Source organism: Lepus europaeus, chromosome 12 (assembly GCF_033115175.1).
Source record: "Lepus europaeus isolate LE1 chromosome 12, mLepTim1.pri, whole genome shotgun sequence".
Classification (NCBI taxonomy): Eukaryota; Metazoa; Chordata; class Mammalia; order Lagomorpha; family Leporidae; genus Lepus; species Lepus europaeus.
The window spans coordinates 96627803-96655356 of NC_084838.1; the positions used below are offsets into that span (position 1 = coordinate 96627803).

General features: G+C 50.7%; 1 protein-coding gene across 1 annotated transcript in view; it reads right to left on the bottom strand.

The window, feature by feature from the left end:
* Window positions 1-27554, bottom strand: part of LOC133771071 (uncharacterized) — a 79907-nt gene that overhangs the window by 27736 nt on the left and 24617 nt on the right. The gene's annotated exons all lie outside the window — the stretch shown is intronic.

Below are 27554 nucleotides of genomic sequence, written 5' to 3' on the forward strand. Positions count from 1 at the left end.
AGGAACTTACTCATCTCTTCTGTCTCCTCCTTCTCCTGACCTTGAACACTGCGCACCTGTGGGGAGTGCTGACCGAAACAGCATTGGGTGTCAGAGAGGGCACAGGAAATGGAGGGGGTGTTGTGTGTTGACCCCGAGTTCAGAGGTGGCAGAAGCTTATCCCCCTTGGTCTCCCAATAGCGAACAGACAATGCCTGCTATGGAAGCCCCTTCTAGGTCTGGGGAAGACAGCGAGAAAGATGGCTCAGCCTTGACGAGGCGGCAATGTTACCCATCCCAGCCTCTGCTTCCCTGCTCTCTAGAGGAGCAGCAAACACAGGACCTACAGCTTCTATGCATGGCTGGAAGCCACAGGACAGCTGCTGGGGCCATGTTACCCCTGCCCATGGTCACCTGCCTTTCCTTTCTCCTCCCATCTGAAGGTGGGCTGAGGCTGGGTTGTGGGAGAGGAATCGAGACAATAAAGCCAAGGGCGGGGCAGAGAGACATGAGGACGCTGGGAATAGGGGCGTTTGCCATCCCAGAGCAGTCTGAGACCTGGAGGGAGGAGACCCCAGGACCCAGCAGCTCACCCTGGTCAGACCCCTGTGCCCACCTGCACTTTCTCCCTCACCGTAGACCTGGAGAAGCCCCTTTTAGGTCAACACAAAGGGCCAGACTCAAGGGGATACACAGCCTCACGTTAGAAAGATGAATTTCCAATTTCAGAAGCTTGCTCAAAATCGCCTATTTAATTCATTGCAGGCATGAATTGACAATAGAGGGAAAGCTAGGACTAGGAAACTCGGATGTGACACACCTAGCACCGGGACTTCTCTTGAGGGCGGCAGGACACCGTAACCCACTGGGAGAGTGGGAGAGGGCACAGACCTGCAGGGCTGATCTGCACCAGGTCCTGTTTGGGCCCCAGGACTGAGACCACCTCCGGGGTGGGCTCAGCATCCAGAGTGGAGCCAGGACAAGGGAGGGGCTGGGAATTGGGGAAGAGCCAGCTGTCTATTGGCTGTGGAGTACATGGACTAAGGGCCCTGAGCCTACTAGCTGCTCAAGACCCTGAGACACAGGCTCTGGGATGTGGTGGAGCTGGATGAGGATCCCAGAGCTCATACAAGCAAAGAGAGTGGCACTGGGGTCCTGCAAGAAACAGGCAGCAAGTCTCTGCCTGCCCCTAGTGACATGCAGCAAGGGCAGAGATGGGGAGACCCCCAAAGACACCCCCAATACACCTCTCCTCATGACTCAAACCCCCATGCTGCCTCCACAGAACTCTAGGACCTCTGCTAAGACCCCCACAAACATTCCACAGAGATCTGAGACAGAGACCCTCCCAGGGACAGGGGGTGAGATGTTGTGTCGCAGGGGTTCACTCTGTAATCCCATCTGGCTATGAGAGTGGTTTTCAGAGTGATGACCTGATTCTAATCGCACCGCAGTTATTTCTTGTTAGTGGCACACTTTGGTAAGTGGGAAATGTTTTCTCATTTTGGTTTAAGTTTTTTTCATAAAACACCTGATTTTGGCTAATAACAAGCATGCCAATAAATGAAACAGGCAGAGGTGGCTAAGGAGCAGGAGACATACAGATTTGAGATGTGACGGCAGAGGGAGAGGCCTCCGGTTCTACAATGTCCTTGTCAATGAGTTCCTTCCAACGCTGGAACTAAGCGAAGATGCTCCTTGGCTTTCATGGGCCGCATCACCATAAACAAATCTGAAGTTGAAAATACGAGGGTGTGATTTCTTGGAAAGTAGAATTGAAAGGTAAGTTTATTTTGGTACAAAATAATTTTAAATACATAGAATTCTTCAAAAAGTTGATGAAAATACACATTGTGAGGGAAAAAACTATGCATGCATTTCTGATTATTTTTCCAAAGTAGACTTAATTCCATTTTCCATGAACTTTCTGGAGTGTTTTCATAATACACAATGAAAATGGATTTAATATAACTAACCTACCAACCTAGTAGCTTACACTCAACATCTTGGGAGCACCTGTAGCAGCCTACAGTTGGGCAAAATCATCTACTACTATCTTGTAATGTAGTGTTGACTGCCTCATGTAATCTTTTGCCTACAGTACTGGAAGGGACAAGCAGGATGGTTGTATGAGTTTGCTTGTGCACCATTGTTAGATCAACACATCATAAACCAGGGATGTCTGTAGTCTCTTCTGAGTAGGAGGACAAGGAAGACTCTCAGCCAAAGTGGGAGGCTCAGACAAGCAGCCCTGGGAGAGGGAACCCTGCTGTGGGATGAAAAGAGCTGGCAGGGTGCCTTCTTGTGCTGCTTATCAGCTCCTGAGTGTGTGTGTGTGTGTGTGTGTGTCAGAGTGGGGCACTGGGGGTGGGGCAGGAACCTGAACTAATTTGCCATTACAAAATAATGAACACATCTTAAATGTAAACTACCCTAGGATAGAGTGTAACACAGAAGCTGGAGAAAGATGAATTTGGCCTAAACTGTACAAAAACTCTCAAAAATGCAAAATGTTTTCAGTTCCAACAGGACACTGCAAGTGTAAAATTCCACACTCACTCTCATGTGACAGCTAGTAGTCAAGTCACAGGTACACTACAATTTTTAAAAATTCTTTATAAAATTATCTTACCTTCAGTCTATGTGTATAACATGTATATGAAACATAAACACATGTCCCATTTATTTGTGTTCCATCCCTAAATATCTCACTATGTATGTATAAAATTTCCAAATTCTGAAATTGAAAGGATATTTAGGAGATAGTAGTAAAATGAGTATTGCCACCCATATTGGGAAAAATTCCATACTGAGAGGAATGTTTCTTATTAAAATAAGTGTTTGGAGGGTAGGTCAGTTGGTAGAAAGACCAGAAGCCTCAAGTGAAGCTGTAGGATTTAACTTAAAAGGACAAAGGATTACTATAGGAGCTAAGAAACTTAAAGTGATCACAGGAAAGACCAGTTGTCTTTATTCTACAGGAATTAAAGAATCATTACAAGTTGACTTCTAATAATTAACACCAGCATGGGCAAATATACAGAGAGCTGCACAGCAGGAGAGAATCAAGCATATTAGCTCCAATTGCTTGATTTTCTCTTTACTGGGGGCGTCTTGCAGTGTAAAACAGGACCACCCTGATTTAAAAAAAAATAATTACTAAAAGCTGAGATCATTCCATCTTTACTGGCAGGGGAACAAGGTACCACCTTAGCAGTGTGAAGAGACATATCGAGAACTAAACAAAATAAGATCTGTATTAACACCATTATACCATCCATGTCTTAGAAGCAGCTGCCCAAACACAAAATCCTGCAGAGGAACAAGGAGGAATCTAAAGGATCATAATGCTTCTAGAGAGGCATATAAGCCTGAGTTCTCAATAAAGAAACAATCCTTTTCTGCCACTCAAGTTCAGACAGAGAAAGTTGCATAGATACATCTACCTTAGTACAATTTTTTCCCCTTATGAGAATGCCCCCAGTAAAGGTAAGTGTTTAATGTGTCTGACGTGGCTGTAGTTATAGTTATAATTGTGTCATGAATAGTCAAGTTACCAAATGTATTATATGGAATCCTGCCACCTCAAGAGTTGGTTCAGTTGTTGCATGGGTAGGTGTTGTCTTGAATGTAGAGCAATGAGAAGTACTGGCGACAGAAGTGGTGAGATTATAATCCCAGGAAAGTCCCAAGTAGTATTCATGAGTGAAGACTAAAGGTAGAATTCCTAGAGAAGAGACATTAGGAAAAATGATATATATAAAGGCAGAGTACCACTTTCAAGGGGGGGAAACTGGGGCAGGCATTCAGTATAGTGATGAGTAGACTACTTGGGACACCCACATCCCAGATCAGAGCACCTGGGTTCTAGTACCAGCGCCTCACTTCCAATTCTGGCTTTGTGCTAAGGTGCACCATGGAGGCAGCAAGTAATGGCTCAAATGGTTGGGTCCATGCTACAGACACAGAAGACCTGGAATAAGTTGCTAGCTCCTGGTGTCTGCCTGGCCAAGTCCTGCCTTGTGTGGACATTTTGCAAATATCTGTCTCTATGTTTCTATGCCTGTCAAATAACTAAATATTTTTTTTAAAAAAGGAAAAGCCATGGAGTTAACCTCATAATAATGATACCATCCTTGTTATCATCATTTGAATTACTGTCATTAGAAACAAAGCCTGTATCACAATTGGAGTCTTCATAATTTTTTCCATAATCTAATCAAATGAATGTTGCTCATCTTGAGATTTTGGCTATGCAACCCATGTGACAAGGCAAGGCAATAGAGTCCCTGTTGTGTAAGTCCTAATAGGGTATCCCAGGTAATTTTTATTTGGTTCCGTGACCAAACCATAGTGCCTGTAGACATGTCCCTATGCATTGTAAAGCTCATCCAAAGAATATTAATAAGCAGTGATGCAAATAGAATAATTAGCTGAAGTATAAAGCGAGAGAGTGAGATGTTAAAAGGAAATTTATTATAAAAATTGTATGCAGAAGATTTGGATAGTTTCTGAAAGCAAGTAGTATGCACTGGTAATGGTAAAATGAGCCCATAAATGGTGAGAAAAGGAGGAATGTGAGTACTGATTTATTTATGGGTCTGAAAACCTGTCCAGTTTTTCATCCAGGTGCTTAAATCCAATATGTAGTTGCCAAGTTTCCCTGACTTTTATAATGATTTGGTGTTGTAGATTTCATAGTAGGGGTGGCATCACTATCTGAGGAGATTCTTTGGGAGCAGAGGCAACATCAGAACCAGAAGTTATGATATCTGATCCTAATATTACATGTGACATCACAACATCCATGAGAAAAGTGAAAAAGAAATTTGTGGAATGTGCATGTTCAGTATATCTGAATGGGTGAGTCGGAAGGGATTCATTCAAATATTTTATGTATTTGGTGAACTGATTGTTTTCTTAATGGTTGGCATATTTGGTGAGGATTAGCATCTTTTTTTTTCTTCTGATCAGGTCTTGAGCCTTTTCCATAGGAAAGACAAGAGCCCAGAGTATAATACGAATTCTATTAGGATGCAAGTAGTACGCCCTGTAGATAGTTGGCTCAAATTCTAAGAAGGACTCCTCAGAATCATATCGCTGTACATCATTTGCATCCTGAATAAGCCAATAGTCTTCTTTGGGACAAATTAGGCCAAAAGCCTAATTAGGAAGAAGGGGAACTATCCAAGAGAGATTCAGTATCACTAAGTTCTGAAAGCAAATGAGAAAGATTTGAGACATTCTGGGAATGGAAATATCCTGCCAACTGGAATGTTGGTAGGAATTGTAGACTCATAAAGGACTTTTTCTGGAATTCCGCACTCATAGGGAGAAGAAACTTCTTTGAGGAGATATTCAATAAGGAGTTCAAGGGAGTCACTTCTGTTCTCCAGGTGCTCCTGGAACAGTCAGATAACCAATCGGCCCAGGCAGGAAGTAATAGGAAGCCCAATGGTTAAACTGTATCTCCTTAGTTTGTGTTAGAAATACCTGAAAGTGATGATCATAATGATGGAGATGACAATTGTGGAGGTGGTGTGGCTGTAACCAATGATGAAGATGGTGATGACGCAGTAGATGGTGCTGTTGAAGACTTCAGCACTACTGGATCATGAGACATTGAAGCTTCAGCCAACAGAAAGAGTGATTGAGAAAGATGGATGATCCATTGCTAGATGTGGCAAAACAGCAAATAAGCAGATACTAAAGCAAAGAAGAAAAGTAAGCAGCAGGGGATACCATGGTGGCTGAAAAGGGAAAAGGACCACATTGACTTTGAGTCTGGCCTGGAGTCCTAGTGTGGAGCAGTGTACCCACCCAACCCAGTGAAAAAAAAAGCACATTTATTTCTCCCTAACCCCCACAAGGGGACCTGGCAAGAGCCGGGAGAAAGCACCATCTTAATGCCAGTAGAGGCTGCAGCAGCTCTCATTCGTGTGCAATTAGGGAATTTTATCAGAGAGATAAACAGAGAGATAAATTCCCCACTGACTTTGAGTCTGGTCTGGAGAGTTAACAGGGAGCTTGGCACCCACTTAGGAGCTAGAGGTGCTACCATCTCCAAGCCCCATCATAGGCTTGAGGACTCAAAGGCCAAGGCCAGGTACCCACAGGCATCTGGCTCCGGGAATGCCCCTGCTCTCCCTGTGGACAGGGCAGGCTTGTGGAACAGAGTGGATTCTCTGCGCACTGTGACTGTGGGAGCCACACACAACATGACTGTGGGAATTCTGTGACTTCATGACAGGAAGTCATGAAGTGAGTCATGGGGTGAGCTGTGTCTCTGGGCAATCATTGTATTTGACTATAGAGGCTCAGAGCATCCTGATTGCCTGGACTGGGTCATTGTAGAGGGTTTCATGCTCACACAGAGGACCGGACAAATCCTTTGTGTGCTTCCGGGGCCTGTGTGGGTGGATGTCGTAGCTACTGTGAGCTAATCCCAGGCATTGATCAACTTGGAAGAGTGCAGGAGACACTGATATTATGCCAACAGTTGTGATCATACTCTCCCCTTGCCACACCCAACTTGGGTGTCACTCTGGATTCTCACTCCACCCTTGAGCACTGAGCAGGGTTCCCTGGCTCTACCCAGCACGTGACTCTGGATGTCTACTGGGGAAGCAGACACTCCACTAAGTCACAGAGGCATTCTTCACAGATAAGAGCCATCAGAGGAGAAAACCAACAAGTGTTTCCACAAATTTCTAAAAATAGATGCAGAAATACAAGAAACAAAAACAAGGAAGACACTATGACTGCCAAAAGGAACACAAAAACACTTAAATATAAGAATATGAAGACAACAAGATAGATGAAATGCCTGAAAATGAATTCAAAAGGTTGATCATAAAATTACTCGCAAACACTAGGAAACAAATTCAAGAGATAAAGAAATCCATACATGGGACCCACGGTGTGGCTAACAGGTAAAGCTGCTGCCTGCAGTGCTGGCATCCCATATGGGTGCCGGTTTGAGTCCCGGCTGCTCCACCTCTGATCCAGCTCCCTGCTGTGGCCTGGGAAGGCAGCAGAAGATAGGCCAAGTCCTTGGGCCCCTGTACCCACATGGGAGACCTGGAAAAAGCTCCTGGCTCCTGGCTTTGGATCGGCACAGCTCTGGAATTGTGGCCATCTGGGGAGTGAACCAGTGGATGAAAGACCTCTCTCTCTCTCTTTCTCTCTTTCTGTGTAACTCTTTCAAGTAAATAAAAATCTTTAAAAAAAAAAAAAAAAGAAATCCATACATAATGAAAAATTTTGCAGAGATATTAAGAGAAATCAAACCGAAATATTAGAAATTAAGAATTAAATATGTCAAATAGAAAATACAGTGGGGAGCATCAACAACAGACTTGATGAGGCAGAAGAAATATCTGAGCTAGAAGGCAAATCCTTAGAAATACATCAGTCAGACAAAAAAAAAAAGAAAGAAAAATTTAGAAAAACTGAAAATAGCGTTCAAGATTTATGGGATGATATCAAATGACCAAACATACATGTCTAAGGAGTTCTTGAAGGCATGGCGAGAGAATGAATTAGAAGGCCTATTCAGTGAAATAATAGCAGAAAAAATCCCTAATTTTGAGAAAGAAAGGAACCATGCAAGTACAGGAAGCACATAGAACTCCTAATAGATGTGATTAGAAAAGATCTTTTTAAAAAAAAGATTTATTTATTTATTTGAAAGTCAGAGTTAGAGAGAGAGAGGGAGAGAGAGAGAGAGGTCTTCGTTTGCTGGTTCACTCCCCAGATGGCCGCAACAGCCGAAGCTGGGCCAATCCGAAGCCAGGATCCAGGAGCTTCTTCTGGGTCTCCCACGTGGGTGCAGGGGCCCAAGCAGTTGGGCCATCTTCTACTGCTTTCCCAGGCTATAGCAGAGAGCTGGATTGGAAGAGGAGCAGCCAGGACTGGAACCGGCACCCATATGGGATGTCGGCGCTTCAGGCCAGGGCATTAACCCGCTGCACCACAGCACCAGCCCCCAGAAAAGATTTTCACCATGACACATTATAGTCAAGCTTTCAGCCTTAAAACATAAAAAAGATTCTAAAATGTGCTCATGAGAAACACCAGATTACCTTCAGAGGATTTCCCAAGTAGATGAACAGCTGATTTCTCATCAGAAACCCAACAGACTAATAGAGAATGGAGAGATACAGTCCAAGTCCTGAAATAAAGAGACTATCAACCCAGAATACTACCCAAAAAAGCTGTCATGTATTAATTAAGGTGAAATAAACATCTAAAACAAGCAGAAATTGAATTTTTTACCACTTGTCCTGCTTTATAGATGAGTCATAAGAATAATGATGACTAAGAGACTATGGAACTCAAAAAAAAAAAAAAAAAGAGAGAGAGTTTGGTAAAGTGGCAGGATATAAAATTAACATACAAAAATCAATAGCCTTTGTATACATAGACAATGCCATGGCTGAGAAAGAACTTCTAAGATCAAATCTCATTCACAATAGCTACATAAAAATTAAATACCTTGGAATACATTTAGCCAGAGAGCTCAAAGATACCTAATGGATTGACGTCCTTCTTGTCAGGTATTCTCCATTCCAATCCTCTTGGAGGTAATGGTGGCTTACACCTGTACTGACTAGTAATCTGCTGTGTTCCCGTTCTATGTAAATACATGCAAATTATTAGAAACTCAACTAGAGTCATAGCAAAGACAAGTTGAAACATTTCATTTCCAGAGCCTCCTGCATTGCTCCTAAGTCAACTGGAAGTAGTTAGAGTGGAGTTGAAGCCCCTGTGACACAGATATGGAATGAAGGATCGACAGTGAAGAACTTGTAACTAGACCAGATCCATCCATCTTTCCTTTTCATATTCTGATTAATAAAAAGCAGACTACTAAGCTTGCAACAGCCTAAAATGTCTGTTCAAACAGATCTATGATGCTTGCTTATGAATTCCAGAAAATGGCTCTGAGAAAGCCAGCTGAAGTTGTAGAGTCATCTGGTCCTCCCTGGCCAGCTTGACTGTAGGTTTGAATTTAATGGAATGTAAAAAGTGAAAAAGTATCTAAGAGCATAGTGAGCATGGGTTGTATGCTGGGTGGGCTTCATTCCAATTAATGAAATACTGGAATCTCTTCACACAATAGTTTGCCTGTTTCAGATCCCAGCCAAATAATGTCTTGTAGCTACTTATTTTGCAGAATATGCTGTTATTCCCTCCTCATAGTAAAGTCAAGCCATCAAGCAAGTTTTCCAGGGAGCTATGCAGACGACTGAGATACTGTTAGACCCGCAACCCACTTCAGCACCTCACTCAGCATCCCAACCTCTTTACAATCTCTCTAAAAGCTCAGACCATTCTCCCTAGCCACAACAGTAGTTCTTAATATTATCAGCTGTTGTCCTCATCTATCAATAGATTAAACTTTCTCTTTCCTTTACCCTCAAGCCTTGTCCTTGTTATTTTGATTCAGCACCGAGGACAGGGACCAAGCTTGCAGTAAAAGACAAACTGAGGTCTGGATCTCACAGTTCCTCTCACCACACTAAGGATCCATACTCTAGCTCACATGAACACATTCCTGGCTTCTGGGGTGGCACATACATTTCTACACTTTGAAGGGTGAGGAATGTATTTAGGGTGGAGTAAGAAGAAATGGAATCAAGACATCATGAGGAATTGCTTAATTTTTCAATTGAAAAAGTGAACTGGTTTTTCAAAATCTATAGATAGCAAGTCTGTTAGTATTCATGCAGCTTTCTAACTCCAAAAGTATAAATGCTACTACCATAAACTATCTATTGATTAACAATCTAATAGTTAGTTATTTTCATTGGTCAGTTCAAGTCAAGATTTTAAGGATAAAGGAAGCAGATGATATCTGGACTCTGGTGGAAAGAATAGAAAATCTACAAAGGTTTATCTCTGACAGATTGAGCAGGTGGAATCTAGAAAGAGGAATCTAGAGGGCCTGTGAAAGTGGAGGTATCTACTAGGCTGGATAGTGGGGGAGGGGCTGTGGCCAACCTCTTCCTCTCCTTGTCCCCACCCCTGCCTCCATAGCCCTTTGTGATGAGGAGGCCACAGTTCTGTGATGCGGGCCTGGGCCCACTTCCTTCTGCCAAAGGGAATGCCCAGGGTTCAGTTGCCTGAGCGAAAGATTTGGAGGATGGAATATCAACTTGCTCCTCGGAAAAGCATTGGTGCAATGTGGCAGAGCCTCAGCTGCACCTCCTGGGGAACAAACATCATCCTTGTCTTCCTGTGCGGCCTGGGCCTCTTCCTCCTGTCATTCATCCACAGCACTCCACCCTCACCACCTCCTAAGAGAAAGGGGACCATCAGGAAGGTAAGGAGCCCTTGGCCAGAACCCAACAGACAAGGGTTTTCTCTGTCTTCTACTCTTATTTCTCTGTTTCCAAACCAACCAGACAGACTCCTGAGATGGGAAAAATCTCAGGACAGAACAGCATCCTTCATGGCAGGAGTGAGGGTGGAACTAGGATTTCTGTGTGAAGCTCTCAGGCCATTCCTGTGGGTGTGGGATAGAACCAGGGCAAAATTGGACCCTGACTCAGCAGCTGGCGTCCCCATGACTCAGAGAATTGAGATCCCTTGGGGCAGAGGGGAAGTCACGGGCTCTGAACCCAGGTTCATAAGTCATCGTCTTGGAATGGGCATCCCAAGGCCAAGCTTTTCATGATGTTTGGGCTGACCTGAGAGCTCTGCTGAGAAGTGAGAGGCTCCATTCAGAGCCTGGAGTCACCCCTCGCCCCGGGAATCAGGATCCTCCGTGGCAGCTCACATGCACTGGAGACCTGAGTCTGTCTCCTTAGCACAGGAACAGTGAATACAGGAATTCATGGCAGATCTCACATAGAACACTCACCCCTCTGTGTACTCTTCAAAGAAGAAAAACAAAATCTTTGTTCTGCTTTAAAAATGAATAATTGGTGGTTGTTTGGTTTAGTGCCTGCACCCCACGTAAGAATGGCTGGGTTTAAGACTGGCTCTAGTGCTGATTACAGCTTCCTTTTAATGTGCACCTATGCGGGAAGCAGGGTTGGCTTAAGTGATTGGGTCCTTACCCCAGGGAATAGACTTGGATTTAGCTCCCATTCCTAGCTTTGGCCGGGCGTGGACAATTCTAGGCATTTGAGAAGGTGATCCAGCAGATGGGAACTCTGCCTGTCTCTTTCTCTGTCCTCTGCCACTCCAACAAGTATCTTTTTGGAATGAGTAGAAACAACGAAAAGAATACAGGACATCCTTAGTGTTATTCATGGGCACTGATTCCCTGCAGCATTTCTGGGGAGAGGAGACAGGATTGGACCCTAGATCCTCTTTCTTCCTTGTCTCTCAGGGTCAAGTGCAGACATGGAGGAAGACCAGAAACAAGAAAAAGAGTGCAACTCTGAAAGGTAAGGCTCTGCCCTTCCACCAGGAGGCACCACAGGGGACTTGATCTCGCTAGCCCATGGGGGACCAGAGCCACATTTTGAGTATGTCAGCGACAGATGCCTGACAGAGAGGCTTCTGGGAAGGAAATCAGCACCAGGAATCCTCGGGATCCTGCTGGTAAGGAAGTCGCGGCAAGCAGGAAATGAGTGTTGCCCAGTAGGGGGCACTGTGGGCTGCAGTGGACCAACACTGCCTGCATCTGGAGTGGAGCTGTGGACAGGTGCTTCACTCTCATAGGGCCGACTCCTCTTTGAGATGAGCCCCTCCTTTCTCCCCCACAGCGCAGTGGTGAGGACCCCAGAGGGTGATGGATGTGGAGTCACTTTGTAAATACTAGAGCACAGTCCCATGTGCACTGCTGGCACTGCCTGGGGTCCTGGGGGTTGGACACTGACGCTTGGGTTCTGGAGTCTGATCTCCCAGGGCTAATCTGAAAGGGACATTCTATTCCACCTCCTGGTAGGAACCCAGACCCCTCCCTCCTGCACCCTAACCCAGTCTGCTGGTTTCCAGCCTGCAGAGACTGCCTGGAAGAACTGAAGGAGGCTCGAGGGCTCGTTTCCCTTCTGCAAAGGTGAGGAGCTTTCTGCTGTGGTCCATATCCTTATCCTGCCAGACCCTATGATATGACCCCCATCCTGGGATTGCACTGGGAGGGGGAGGCCACAGGATGGGGACCATCTGTGAGTAAAGTCCTGGGATAAGGAAAAGAAAGCTCTGTGAAGTCAGGGCCTGGGACAGAGAAGGGCCATGCACACAGGTGCCCAAACTCCCCAGTGTCCACAGCTCATTGGATATCCCGGTCCCATCTGCTCCCGGCTGCATCGTGTGCCTCCTGTCTCCTGCAGCCACCTGGGAAAGCTCCCTGACGACAGCGCTTCTCACCTTCTGTGTCGGGACCTCCAGGGAGATGAACACAATCCAGCCCATGCTGGGGGCCACCAGCATCATGGGGAGCCCAAGGAAGATGCTTCTCCTGTCACCTCGTCCCCACTGCCTTCCCCGGCTCTGCTAACCCAGCACCCTCCTCCCCCGGACTCCCGCCCATCAGAAAGACCTCAACAAGTCCAGTCCGACATGAAGAGCACCCTGGCAGGCCCTGCCCCAGACAGCGCCCCTCCAGGTAACTCTTGCTTGGCCTCTCTCGGCACGGCCACAAAGGGCTTGGACCGCATAAGCAGCTCCATTGCATTCTTCTCCTGGTGGTGGCCGACCGCCAAGGCCTTGCTCCTGTTCACCTCACCACATGGCAGATGCCGGCAAGAGCCTCTTTCCCAGCACCCACCAGAGGCCTCGCCCTGGGGAGACGCCGCACGCGGGCAGGCAGAGGCTGGCGGCCCTCCTTTCATCAACCCGGATGTCCAGAGGCTGCTAGAAATCCTCATCTCCAGGAGAGCAGAGCTGATGCTGAAAGCAGAAGAGAAGACGGAGTCCCTGCTGGGCCAGATGCGCCCGGGCTCCCTCCTGAGTTCTCTGGGAGCTCTCTTGAGGTCACTGAGTCACAAGCAGCCCAGCACCACCCCACAGCTCTTCTGGAGACCAAGGCACAAATGCACACAGCTGCAGGGGCCTCAGCGGCTCTCTGCCCCCCCGGTCTTTGGGGATCACTTAGAGAAGAAATGCAGCCAGCTCTTCTGGGGCCTCCCCTCTCTGCACAGCGAGTCACTAGTGGCTTCGGCCTGGGTCTCTAGCGGGCCTTCCCTTTCAAGCGCTCCCACGGTTAGGTTCAATGTCGATGCTAGTTATTCTCCGGTTCAAACTCAGCCCTCAGATCCTCCACAGCTTTCCCAGGCTCAGCCCTTGCCCCCTAACCATTTGGCCCAACCCCAATCTTCGACCGAAAACTTCCCGTTTCATCTACTTCAGGTCCATACCCAGCCCCAGCTCCCTTGCTCTTTCCCAAGCCTACCAAGCCCCTCCCTACACAAGGGTAGGACCTGTAGATCGTCCTGCCCTACCTCCCAGGATAAGGCTCGCTCTATCATCCCAACTGACAATCAAGAAATGGATTGGCCTTTGCAGATGCCACTACAGCGGAAGTGGGCTGCTCGCTCTTTTCTCCAAAACCCTCAAGAAGGTGCTGGCCAACCCACACCCAGCCTCCCCCAGGGCAGCTGGGCCTCCCAAACCTGCCAGTGCGAGGCAAATAACAGGTATGACGTATGTCAGTCCTCCCAGCCCTCTGAAACTGCAGATAAAAGAAACAAGGTTGTGCAGGAAATGGGGTCCATGTCCCCTAGAAGACACTCCAGGAAGTGTGCAGTAAGATCCCACCTGTATAAACCAAGCAAGGGTCTTGAGCAAGATAGGTACAACCAAGATCACGCATCCCGCAGTCAGACAAGCACCTCAGTGAAGGTTCTGGAAGATAACAGGAGGTCAGACAGTGATTTGAACAGACCCAGGAATTGGTACTATGAAGACTGCAAACTTAGGAGCCCAGACAAGAAGTATCTTAGAAAAACCCTGAAAGCCCATTTGGACAAGAAGTTGAGGCAAATCAAGGAGGGCAGGATTCCCGTGAGAGTGCGCCGGTCCTGGATTTCTGCAAGCCTTGCCCTTCCCAAGTCTGACGCCCACACAAAATCCAGAAATCTACTGGCCTTGAAGGGGCAGCACTCCAGCGTGAACACATCCCAGGAACTTGACTTCCTCGACCCCCTCACTCGACACATGTTGGAAGCACACGTTAAATGGTTTGGGGCGTGGCATCAGTGGGGCCTTGAGCACCTCCAGAACCTGGAGCCCCTAAACATCCACTCAGATGCAGCTCGGGTTTTACTCCGCCCACAGTGCACCTTGCCCTCCCCCTCTGAGGCCAGTATGAGAGCCAACACGGCCAGGTTCCTGGGAGACCCTCAGAAAGGCGCAAGGGAGAAGATGATGGCAAAAAAATCAGTTCCACCCCTGGAGAAGCCCTGCCCTGCGCCCTCACCTGCATGTAAGGAAGTCCGGATGGCCCTGGGATCGACCCCATCCTGCGGCACCAGTGGTGTCTCAGAGGTCCCTAGGACAAGGCAGGAGGCCACGCTCCCTACGGAGCCTCCCGCTTCCAGCTGGCTTGGCAGAGTCCAGCAGAGCAAGGCGGATCAAGGAATGGGGAAAGGCAGCTCGGAGGCGAGATCAAGTGCAGCAGTGGCCAGGGATGAGCCCCAGCAGGAGAGCAGGGTCCTGGCCTCACCAGAGCCCAGCCAAATGCAGAAGATCAAAAGAAACTCCCAGCCTGCAAGGGCTAAAGAAACCAGGGAGGCTTCGGAGCACCAGAGGCACTCTGCTTGGGAAGTCACTGTGGGAGCCAGCGTGAAGACGTTCTCCCAGACCATTGATGTGAGTCTCAGTTTCAAGTCTCAGGGGACTGGTAAGTGCCCCCGACCCGTGAGGACTGCAGCTGGCCGCCATGCAGGACAGGCGGGCCAAAGATCACAGGTTGTCAATGAGGTTGAGGTCAAAGTGCAGCTGGATGCCGAGAGGCAGCCTCAAGGCCAGGTCGCTGGCATCAAGCACCAAGACCACAGCCCCAAGGTGCTCCCCACCGCAGACATCTCAGCCTCTCGGGCCTCTTGGGCCACTTCCCACAGCACGTCCAGTAGCAATGCCTCAGCATCCCCGGGGCTTCTTGACCACCCATCGAATGCAAGGAGCAGCCAGGTACAGCAGCAGCCTAGAATCACAAAAAGCAAGGCCCAGTGCAAGAGTGAGAGCAACATAAGTCCTTCCGACAGGAGAGAAGTGTCTGGGAGGCCCATCCCTGTACAGCGGGAAGAGAGAGCAGCAGGACCCAGGGCCTCCTGGGCCCTCAGCACAGCCCACCCTGCCTGGGATAGGGAAACAGGAGACATCCTGGGGGTCGAGTCCTCACCATTCCTGACAAAGAAGGGACAGGCACCCCCAGGAAGCCATAAGGAACACAGAACACGACCACTTGTGCAGTGTCCTAACCCCATCCAAAAGGGCACAGGGCGGAGAGACACCCTTCCAGGAGGCAGGCCTGCATCAGCCACCGCCTGGGACCAGGGATCACGCGTGGGCAGGACGCGCACGGAGAGGAGAGATGCCGAGGCCCAGGCGGTCATAACGGTTGTGGGCAAGATCATGTTGGACCACCTGGGGCTTCCACGTGGACGCGGCATCTCAGAGATAGACTGGTACACGGTGGAACGCCAGGCCCCGCTGCGGGAGCGTTCCAGCTACCACGGGGGTCCTTCCTACACTCAGCAAAGCAGAGCGGGCACAGACACAGCCTTTGGTCACCAGGCCACCCCTCAGGGCCTCAGCTGTCCTGTCAAGAGCAGGTGGCTCAGAGGCAGGGACAGCACCTGGGTCTCCCCACCCAGGGAGCCTGCGTGCCACTCAAGCCCAGGCCAGCACCGACCGGGGGTGACAGGTGACTCGGGTCGGCCTGTGCACTGCCCCAGGAACTGCCTTCTTCAAAGAGGTGCCTCCTCCCCTCACACACAGCATGCTTCTCAAGCCTGTCCCAGTGGGAAAAGCTTTCTCTCGGAAAAACGCCAGTTTCTGCAGAGGAAACCCGCTCAGTCCTATGTCCCCACATCTTTTATGTGACAATGGCTCCTTTCTACAGAGATATGCATTCCTCCCCAATACACGTGTCTTCTCATCATAGGCGTGGCTTCTGTCTGTGCTGTGCCGTGCGCGGGCATAGGGGAGTGGTCAGCTGCTGTCCCTGAGTGTGGCTTCGAGAAGGGTCAGGGCACGGAGGGAGGCTGACATTGGTGGTGGAGACCCAACCTCACCCCAGCTTCCCTCACTGCGCCTTGACAATGTGGCAGTGTCACCCATCCCAGCCTCTGCCCACCCGCTCTCTAGAGGAGCAGCAAACACAGAACCTGAAGCTTCTATGCATGGCTGGAAGCCACAGGACAGCTGCTGGGGCCAGGCTGCCCCTGCCCGTGGTCTTGCCCATGTGGGAGAGAAATTGAGATAATAAAAGCCAGGGAGGAGGCAGAGAGATACGAGGGTGCTGGGCACAGGGGGCCTTTGCCACCCCAGAGCCAGTCTCAGACCTAGAGGGAGGAGACCTGAGGGCCAACTGACTTCTCCTGCGCCAGAACCCCTGGCCCACCTGCTCTGCCTCCAGACCACAGGCCTGGAGAGCTCCCTTTAGGTCAACACAGAGGCCCAGACTCAAGAGGATACACAGCCTCACATAGGGAAGATGAATTCCTAGCAGCCTATTTCAGAAGCTTGCTCAAAATCACCTCTTGAATTTCTGAAGGATGAGTTGACAACAGAGGGGAAACCAGGTCTAGGGAGCTCTGATGCGTCCCATGTCCTGGGGGGGCCTGACACATGCTCATGGCACCAGGACTTCTCTTGGGACAGAGGTGGGAATGTAGACGTCCCCAGGGCTGTGGATACCCTGAGCCTTGGGAGAGGGGGAGCGGGCCCAGACCCATAGTGCTTTCTTGCACAAGTCCTGTCTGGGCCCCATGACTGACAGGCAGCCTCCAGGCTGGGTTCAGCAGCAAGAGCAGAGCTTGGACCTTGGAAGGGCTGGGCTGTGGGGCCAAAACAGCCTGTTCCAAGCAAGATATATGGACCCTGAGAGGCAGGTTCTGAGATGTGGCAAAACTGGATGAGGATTCCAGGGCTCATTCAGGCAAAGATGGCGACATCGAGGGAACTGCATGAAACAGGTGGCAGCAACACCCTGCTTAGCCTTGCCTAACTTCAACATGATCAGAACACTCATCAGCCTGCAATTGGACAAACCCATCTAGCACTAAAACTGTTCCATAATCAAGTGCTGACTGCCTCATGTAATTTGTTGCATACTGTACTGCAAGGGACAAGCAGGGAGGTTGTATGTATGGATTTGCTTGTGCACCATTGTTAGATCAACACATTGTAAATCTGAGTTGTCTGTGTTCTCCCCTGAGTAGGAGGACAAGGAAGACCCTCAGTGGAAGTGGGAGGCTCAGAGGAGCAGCCTGGGAGAGGGAACCCAGCTGGGGGTGCGAAAACACCTGTGCTGCCTATGGGCTCCTGCGGTGTATGGGGCACTGAACTAAGTTGCATTACAAGAAGAGGATTATCACATTATATATATATATAAAGTATATATATATACATATATACATACATATATATATACATATAGATATATATAAAGTACCCCAGGACCAAACACAAAACCTAAATGGCACCAACATTTTGAATTGAAAAATCCTCAAAAATCCAAACCGTGTCCAGTTCCAACATGATACCAGGAATGTGAAATTCCACACTCACTTGCCCTCGTGTGATAGGTAGCAGTCAAATCACAGGCACACTAAAAATTGTCTACAAAATGACCTTAGTGACCTTCAGTCTGTGTGTACAAGGTGCATACAAAACATAAACACATGTCCTATTTATTTACCTTCCATCCCAAAATATCTCACTATGTATGTACAAAGTCTCCAGAAAATGAATGCAAAAGCCTTCGTGCCAAGAATAAGAAATACTTAACCTGTACAGCCGTCAGAGGCCTTGCTGGGCCCCAGTGTCCAGAGTTGTTACTGGGCTCAGCCACATATGCCTGGGGGTTGCGTACGACTGACCTTAACTGCTCAGAATCCAGATTCTTCTCCCTGAGGTCAAACTGACAAACAGAGCCCAGGCCCCCAGCTGATCCAAAACCAGGTGATCTCCATGAGGCGCATCTTAGGTGACGGATCTGGCATGGTCCAAGGCCTCAGTCAAGCAGGATAGTCCGGGGGCTTCAAGGTTTTCTTCCAGGTGCCAGGCAACGGCCCCGCCTTCCTGTGGGATGGGCAGGTTTGATAACCCTAAGCTTAGTAAGTTAGCCTTTCACTTCACCCTGCAGCCCACTGCGTCACTGCCATCCAATTACATTGGAAAGCCAAGTCTTGTTTATTGGCTCCTTCAGAGTATGGGGCACTGAGCTAAGGGATTTGCTCCAAGGGCTTGGCTTGTTTATAGAAAATGAAAACAATGGAAGGATTAGAATCATTATAAACTATGCAATATGTTTAGGCATAGCTACAACTACATACAAATAACCTTTACATGGCTGGAGGCCGTGTAACCTTTTAATTACAAATGTTGCCTCCAAAGAAAGACAACTTGGGTTTTCTATAGTCTTGCTCTACATTTTCTCCCTTTTTAATTGAATGTGGATAAGGTTTTATCCGCATAAAAAGCAGCTAAAGATTTGCTTAGAAAATTCCCATACTGTGGTATCCCCCTTTCCTAAGCCCCTGCTGTGACTCTAGGCTGTGCCGATTTGAGGAGTGAACCAGCGGATGGAAGATTCTTTCTCTCTCTGCCCCGCCTCTGCCTCTCTGTAACTCTACCTTTCAAATAAATAAATAAACCTAAAACAGAACAAGACAAAACAAAAAAAGATCTTTCTCTCTGTCTCTCCCTCCTCCCTCTCTCTGTAACTCTGCCTTTCAAATAAATCTTTCTAAAAAAGTATTCTTAAAATATTATGTTAAATGAAATTATATGAACCAAGGTGATACACACACACAAACACACACACACAGAGTTCCCGCCCAAGTTCTCATTCAGGTCCACCTATGCAAATAAGGCACACAGAAGTATAAAAACTTGATTGGTTAATTTACATGTACATGAGAGCTGTGAGTAACACAAATTTGATAGGTTAAGATGAGGTGGCCTGCGCTCCGGCTGGGGCGCCGGTTCTGTCCCGGTTACTCCTCTTCCAGTCCAGCTCTCTGCTGTGGCCCGGGAGTGCAGTCCTTGGGCCCTGCTTCTGCATGGGAGACCAGGAGGAAGCACCTGGCTTCTGGCTTCGGAACGGTGCAGCCGGCCGTAGTGGCCACTTTGGGGGTGAACCAACGGAAGGAAGACCTTTCTCTCTGTCTCTCTCACTGTCTAACTCTGCCTGACAAAAAAAAAAAAAAAAAAAAAAAAAAAGGTGAAGTGATGGAGTCAGAGACTTCTTTTTGTAGCTGCTCTCCATGATTTTTATTGCAACAACTTTATAAGGCCTTTGCAGGAAGTGTAGGGTAAGATCAGAGACAAGAGGGTTTTTTTTTTTGTTTTTGTTTTTGTTTTTTTTTTTTTTTTTTTTGGCAGCTCTGTTTTACCAACTGGGCTGTGACCCTGCACTTAAATTTTTTTGGCTCTTTTTTGCTTGTGGTGTCTGTTACATATTAATGTTATCCGTCGCAAAACACACCGGACACCGGAGTAAGAGAAAGGGTTTATTGGGGAACACCCACCCTACAGACCAGAGTGAAGGGGCGGCAAAGGAAAGAGAGAGAGTATAAGAGAGAAACAGAGAGGAGAGAAGCTAGCAAGGAGAGAAGAGAGAGGAGAGGAGAGAGGAGAGCAGAGCCAAGAGAGAAGAACCAAGAGCTAAGAGAGCACGTGTTCGGGAACAGGCCCCTTTAAAACTTCGCCTGAGGGCGGGCAGGGAAGGAGGAGCAGCGAATCCCATTAGGATGGGGATGGAGCCTGGCTCAGGTAGCTGGGCCATGCGGCAACCTGGCTAAAACTGCGCCAGTTTCCTAACAGTGTCCATCCTAATAGCTGGGTCTTCTGTTATGACTAAAAATTATAATCAAAATTCACAAAGATAATAAGCAGAAATTTAACTTCTGAGTCTAACTGGTCCAGCCAAGAACATGTCATGTGGGAAAGCAACAGACACCTGGGGAATAATTAATGACAAAGTGATAATAATTACAAAACAATTATTATTAAATAAGAATTACAAAAGAATAATAACAAAATTTCAGAGACAACCCCGAATTTTCAAGAGCTATGAAATGGATGGAATTTGTCACTGGAAAAAGAGCCCTGGGAGCTGTGGGGGTCTTCAGGCAAGAAAGAATTCAGGCGTGAGACAGAGAGTGGTGTGATAAGGCTTCATTGGGGATAGGGCATCCGTCAGGACAGAAGGGACAGAGAGAGAGCGCCCAGTCGCTGGGACCAGGGGAGAGCGAGGTTACGTGGTTGAGTGGAGAGAGTACACCTGGGCCCAGGTGGGCGGCTCAGCAGAGAGCAGAGGGTTGAGCGCACAGTCTCTGTTCTCCCTAGGTTTTAAGCCTCTTTACCCCCTCCCCCTCAACCCCGCAGGACAAAGGATGGAGAGTCCTGGTGGAAGGGTTTGTTGGGTGAAAATTAGCAAATTCCTCCCCAGATTTGCTGGCATCCAGCAGAGGGGCCTCCCTTAGGGCATCTAAGAAGGCTTTATTGCCCCTTGTTATCAGGTAACCCATTTGGTCCTGAGGAGGGAGAATTCTCCTGGGAGCTCTCCTTGGGGGAAGGACTGGGACCACCTGGGAGGTTATCAGGGTCTGGATAGGACTCTGAAGTGCAAGATGCTGGGCTTCTGGGGCTTCCACAGCAGGTGCTGGTTTCTTTAGCCCCTCTCTCACACACATCGGCTAATTTTTAACTTCCCACCTAACAAATATACTCAACCATCTTAAAGAAGTCAGGTGATTTCCAGGAAGAGAGAACTGATTTGAACGGAGGGAACTAGAAGGCCCAGGACAGAGGAGGACTGTGCTGCCTGGGCGGTGGGGGTGGGGCAGTTTCCCCCATTCTTTGTGACAAGGAACCTGTAGCTCTGTGATGCTGGTCGGGGTTCTAGTTCCCTGGGGAGCTGCTAGGGCTCAGTTACCCGAGGGTGACCGAGCCATTCAGATGATAGAGAGTCATCTCCTTCCTCTGAGCCCCAGCTGCGCTTCCTGTGTGGTGGATGTCATTCTCCCCGTCCTGTGTGGGGTGGGGCTCTTCCTCCTGATCCTCCCCTGGCTGCAGAGTAAGCCGGCCCCACCGCCGCCCAGGACCAAGGGGGTCGTCAGGAAGGTAAGACACCCCCGGCCGTACCCGATTCCTCCTGCTTCTTCAACTCCCAATTCCACTTGTCTAAATCACTGAGCGAGACTCCCGAGATGGGGAAGCGCAGGAAATATAGAATATTATCTGCCTAGGGGCTGGTGGGACAGGATGGGGGTGAGAACGGGCACTAAGATTTCTAACCAGCCCGGCACCGTGCCTTAACAGGCTAATCCTCCGCCTTGTGGCACCGGCACACTGGGTTCTAGTCCCGGTTGGGGAGCCGGATTCTATCCCGGTTGCCCCTCTTCCAGGCCAGCTCTCTGCTATGGCCCTAGAAGGCAGTGGAGGATGGCCCAAGTCCTTGGGCCCTGCACCCCATGGGAGACCAGGAGAAGCACCTGGATCCTGGCTTCGGATCAGCACGATGCGCCGTCCGCAGCGGCCATTGGAGGGTGAACCAACAGCAAAAAGGAAGACCTTTCTCTCTGTCTCTCTCTCTCTCTCACTATCCACTCTGCCTGTCAAAAAAAAAAAAAAAAAAAGATTTCTAACCAAAGCTTTCAGACCACTGGAGTGGGAGCACCGGAGGGCACCGGGGCAAAATCAAACAGTTAACTCAAAGCCAGGGACTGGATTACCCAGAGTAAGGAAACTGGGGTGGTGTGGGGTAGGGTGGGGGGTCAGACAGAGCAGTTCCCTGAAGCGTATGTCTTGAGGCCAAGGCACTACTTTGAGCCAGGCTGACCTGAGGGTGGTAGTGAGAAGCCAGAGCCTCCATTCAGAACCTGGAGTCAGCCCTGGCCTCAGGCAGCAGGCTCCTCACCCTCTCCCCAGTCCCCACGGCTCAGCTGTGCCGTAGAACCGAGTCTCTCCTTCTCGGAGGAACAGTGCCCAAGGTACCCACTGGGCATCCACACAGACTACCCCTCTGTGCAAAGAAGAAAAACAGGAAATAGTTTTCTAAGTTAAAAAAAAAATGAGTAATGGGGTAGAACACAGCGCTTCTGTGCTAAGTGGAGCAAGTCTTGGTGTCCATGAGCACCGTCAGCTGTGTGTCTAGAGAGAGGAGAGAGAACTGGGTCCCAGTCCCTCTTTCTGCCTTGTCTCTCAGCCTCAAGCGCAAACAAGAAGAAGGATCAAATGCAGGAAGGGCAGAGCTCTGAAAGGTAAGGCTCTGCCCTTTCACCGGGAGCGCCCCAGGTGACTTAACCTCACCAGAGAGGCCTCAGGGGGAGGCTCCTGGGAAGGAAATCAGCACCAGGAATCCTCAGGTTCCTGCTGGTAAAGCAAGCCATGGCCAAGCAGAGAATTGGCATTTGTCCAGCAGAGGGCGCTGTGAGCTGCAGCGGAGCAACACTGCCTGTTGGAGTCTGGCAGTGGACAGGTGCATGGCTCCCATAAGGCCGGTTCCTCTTTGAGATAAGCCCCTCCTTTCCCCCTTCTGCCCCAGTGCAGTGGTGAGGACCCCAGGGGGTGATAGATGTGGAAGCACTTTGTAAATGCTAGAACGCTGCCCCGCCCCCCTCTCCATGCACTGTGTCGGCACGGCCCGGGGTCCTGGGGGTTGGACACTGATGCTTGGGCTCCAGCGTCTGATCGCCCAGGGTCCCCTTATAAAGGGACATTCCTCTCAGCCTCCTGCAAGAACCCCAGACCCCTCCCTTCTGCACCCTAACCCAGTCTCCTGATTTCCAGCCTGCAGACATTGCCTGGAGAAACCCAAGGAGGTTCCGGGCCTCATCTCTCTTCTGCAAAGGTGAGGACCTTTCTGCTTCTCTCCTCCTTCCTGTCAAGGCCAGACATGACCCAGGGGCCTGGACAGCTCCAGGATGGGGAGACCACTAGCTAGAAATGGAATATGACTAAAGCTCTGGGGTGAGGGGCGGGGGTAGTAAGAGCTCTGTGAAGTCGGGGCGGGGGGCAGTGAGGTGCCCTGAGCTGCAGGCGCCCACCCTGTCTAGCCTGTGCGAGTGGGTTTCTGGTCCTATGTGCTCCCCTGCTGTAGCCTGTGCCTCCTGTCTCCCACAGCCACCTGGGGAAGCTCTCCGACAAGGGCAGCTGTCTTCAGCTCCCATGTGACGACCCCCCTGATAAGGAGTCCAAACCAGTACCTTCTCCAGCCCAGTGGCCTTGTGGGGAGTGTGAAGATGCTGCTGCTGCCACCTTGTCCCTGTCGGCTTCCTTGGACCCCCCAACTGAGGCCCCGCTGCCCCTGGCTTGTACCCCGTCCCCGGGCCCAATAACCTCCCGAGTTTCTCTTGGTTCTGAATCAAGTGCCCCTTGCTCACCGGAGCCATTGCTCCCCCTGGAACACCTTTCACGCCAGGCACCTGGGCTTACTGCTCCCTCTCCAGGTCCTCCTGATCTGCTGGCCTGTCCTCACCATCCCCCAGACCTCAGCCTGGCTCTCCCTCATTGTAGTTCAAAGATTCTCCCACTGGGCTCCACCCCACAGAGCCCGTCTCTGCCCAACTGTTGGCTGACTTCTGCCAACGCAGGGATCTCAGGCCTTGGTCACCCCAGCTGCCCCGTCTCTGCCCTTTCCTGGTGGAAGGTGGCAGCCAGAGCCTGGTGCCTCTCCACCTCGCCACACTGCAGGAGCCAGGAAGAGGGTCTTTCCCGCCACCCGCCAGAGGCCTCCTTCTGCAAAGACCTCACTCACAGGCAGCCCAAGGCTGGAGGTCCCCGTTTGATCAACCCCAATGTCCAGAAGCTGCTGGAGATACTCGTCTCCAAGAGAGCAGATGTGAACGTGTGGCAGGGGGAAGCCGAAAGAGAAGGATCAGACCACCTCCTGGACTCCCTGGGGCTGAGGTTCAGGTCATCAGGGGAGCAGCCGGAAATCGTCATCCTTCCTCCCTTCTGGGGCACGAGAGAGCGAGCAGAGCAGCTGCCTGGGCCTCCGCAGCTTCCTTATCCCAAGGGCCAGGAGGACCACTTTGAGCAGAAATGGAGCCAGCTCTTCTGGGGCCTCCCAGTCCTGCACAGCGAATCCCTGGTGGCTACTGTCAGCGTCTCTGGTCCCCCCGTGGAGCTCTCCTCTATCTTATTCAACGGTCTCAATAATTCCTTTCCCTTACAAATTCAGGCTAAAACACCTCCACAGCTGTTTCCCTCGCAGCTCGTGCTGCACCGCATGATCCCGCCCCCAAGTGTGACTCCAAACTTGCCCTGGTCCCAGCCCCCATCTCTAGCCCAGATCCAGCCCCAGCCTCTCAGCTCATCCTCTCTCCAAATCCCATCAAGCTATTCTTGCGACCAGATCTGTGAGCCATCTTTCCCTACAAGGAGAGAGGTTCAGTTTGTTATCCCCACTGCTATTCAACACCTGGAACATCACCTTTTGAAGAAGCAACGGCAAAGTAGGAGGGCCTTACCCCAGCTGGTCAAAAAATCCCACGAGATCTTTAGCCAGTGCATGCCCAACAGCTGGGCCTCCCAGGACCACAGGCCGGGTCTCGACCTCCTAGAGGATTTTATCAGCCCCGAGCTCCGGCAACAACTGGAGCAACACCTTCAAACAAGGTTCACACAACACCTGTACAGACTTCCCCACAGGATCCAACTGTCTCTGGGCCCGATGCAGTCAGGGGACACATTTCCTGGGACGAGTCAGGCAAAGGACGAGCTGGGGTCCTCCTGGCCCTCTGTGTTTGCACTTGAAAGCAACCAGAGTACACAGACAATGGAGTCCAGGAGCCCTGCAAGGTTCCAGCTAGGGGAGGACTCAAGCAAGGATGTGGGACGATGCCTGGGCAGGGTCCCCAAAGATCCACCCTGGGGTTCCAGGAGCTCCCTAGCAAAGATTCAAGGGGTGAGCTATGATGTGCAGTCGGGAAGAGACTCAGTGGACTCCTCGCGAAGTGACTCAGAGAGCGATTCACTAAGGAGCCTGCACGAACATCTAGACAACGTCCTGAGAGTCCATTTGGGCAGGAAGTTGGAGGGAATCAAGGCGAGCAGGGACCGTGGGGGTGCCGTGCCTAACTACAGACTGGGCTCCTACCACACCTCCGCCCCTCCTGAAGCCTCAGACGCTTACGCCGAAACCGGAAACCCAGCATCTTCGAAGCACTGGGAGTCCTGTGAGATCACCTCCCAGATGTTCCTCAACCCAGGCACTCAAGGGGTACTAGAAGCACATGTCAAAAGGCTGCAGGTGAGACACAGGTGGGCCCTCCCCCTCAAGGTTCTCAAGCCCATCAATCACTTTAAGTTGAAAAAGGCTCAGGCCCCGCCCCTTCCATGGCCCACCGTACCCTCCTCAGCCACCTGCGGTTCTGAGGCCAACTTCCTGGAAGGACCTCATCGGAAAGGCTCGGAAGAGACAGTGATGACAAGAGAGCCAGTGCTCACCCTGAAGCGAGCTCTCCCCATCCCCTGGCCTGCATATAAGATAGCCCAGGGAGCCCTGGGGGTGACCCCATCCTGGAACATCTGTGCCCTCGCCAAGGTCCCTGGGGCTGGAGAGGCAGCCAGGCTGCATACTCAACCTCTCACTTCCAGCTCCACTGGCAGAACCTGGCACGGTGAAGCCGCCCTGGAGTCTGGGCAAGGTAGCCCGGAACAGAGACCAAGTTCAGCCGCGGCCAGAAATGAGGCCCCAGGAGAGAGCAGGGTCCTGGCCTCCCCAGGCCCCTGCAGCAGCCCATGGATGCTGGAGTTCAACGGAGCAGCTCAATGCCCGTGGGCTGGAGAGGTCAGTGAGGCAGTGAAGTTAGGGGAGCTCAAGTCCTCCACCTGGGAAGCCGGTGTGGCAGCAGACCCCCAAACCCTGTGTGGGAGTCTGAGTGTAGACTCTCTGGGAACCAGTAGAAGCCCCTCAGCCTCCAGTATTTCTATGGGACACAGGGAAGGAGCGCCGGACCTGAAGGCACAGGCTGTTGATGAGAAGGCTCTCCAAGCGGAGGCAGAGTCGGAGAGCGAGTCTCTGGCGGCAGCAGGCCTCCTCCTCCAAGACCTGGCCCCCGAGATGATCCTCACCGCAGACATCTTGGCGTTCCAGGCCTCTCGGGCTCGATCCGGGAGTGTGTGCAGTAGCAGCACCTCCGCTTCGCGGGGGCTAAGTGACCTGCTGTGGAGGGCTGAGAGGAGCTGGGAGCAGCAGGGGCCAAGGATCCCCAAAGCGAGGTTCCCGTGGGAGAGAGAGAGGAAGGTGTTCAGTCCCACCGACAAGCCGGACGTGTGCAGGAGGCTCAGACACAGGGAACAGGAAGAAAGGCTGGCAGGACAAAGGGCCCCCCAGGCCCCTGGGACGTGCCACCCCACCCAAGGCACGGAATCGGTAGAGTCTCTGAGAATCAAGACTTTGCTGCCCCTGCCCAACCAAACACCGCTGCCTCCGGCGAGCCGTCTGGGGGACAGGGTCAGGAACCTCCTGCGGCGGCTTTTCCCCAACAGAGGCAAAAGGCAGGAAGACGTCTGGCAAAGCGGATCAGCCATAAGCAGAATGTCTATGAGTGTTAAGGAGCCCGCGGGCACCGCCACACAGACCCCAGAGGAGAAATCGGGGTTCCACCACGAACTTTCAGCCGCACAGGAAAAGTCATACAAAGAGGAATCCCAGGGCCCGGTGGGTGAGTGCCCCTGCCACCGCAGGGATCCCTTACACCAGGGGCCCAGGGCAAGGATGATCACCAAACTACCAGCACAGGCTGCGACGGGCCACAGCTGTCCCATCAAGAGCAGATGGGTCCGAGACATACTCTGCCAGCACCAGCTACGGGAGGCAGGTGCACCTGGCCACCCCATCCACTGCCCCAGGCACTGTCTTCGCTGGAGAGGCATCTTGCCTGGCCATGCCCATCACGCCTCTCATATCTGTCCTCCTCGGCAAACCTTTCTTTTCCCCTTGCAGAGAAAACCTGTCTTGCCTGCTACGTGCTCATGACTCCTTCCTCTCGAGGTACCTGTTGCTTCCTAATACACATTGTTTTCTCATCGCAGGTGGTGGCTCCTGTCTGTGCTGTGCAGGCCTACAGGGAAGGGGTTGGAGTTTCCTCTTCCTGAGTGTGGGGTCTGGAAGGGATGGGACGTGGAAGGCTGAGAAGGTGGATGGTGGCATTGCAGACTCACCCTGGCCCTACCTGCCTGTCCCCCAGCCCTGAGATTTTGTGCAACCATAGGGAAGGTTGACAGGACCATCGTGGGGCCATGTATGTGGCTTCACAAGACACCGAGTGGGCACAAGATGTTTGATGGTAGGGAGCAGCGGGGTGGGGGGATGGGGGCTGCAGCGCACTGGCTCTGAGCTCAGAGGTAGGAGAAATCTTGCTCTCCTGGTCTATTGGGCAACCAAGAGCCCTGTGTCTCCCTGCGGAGGGCTGGGCTGGAGGTGAACCCTGCTGCCC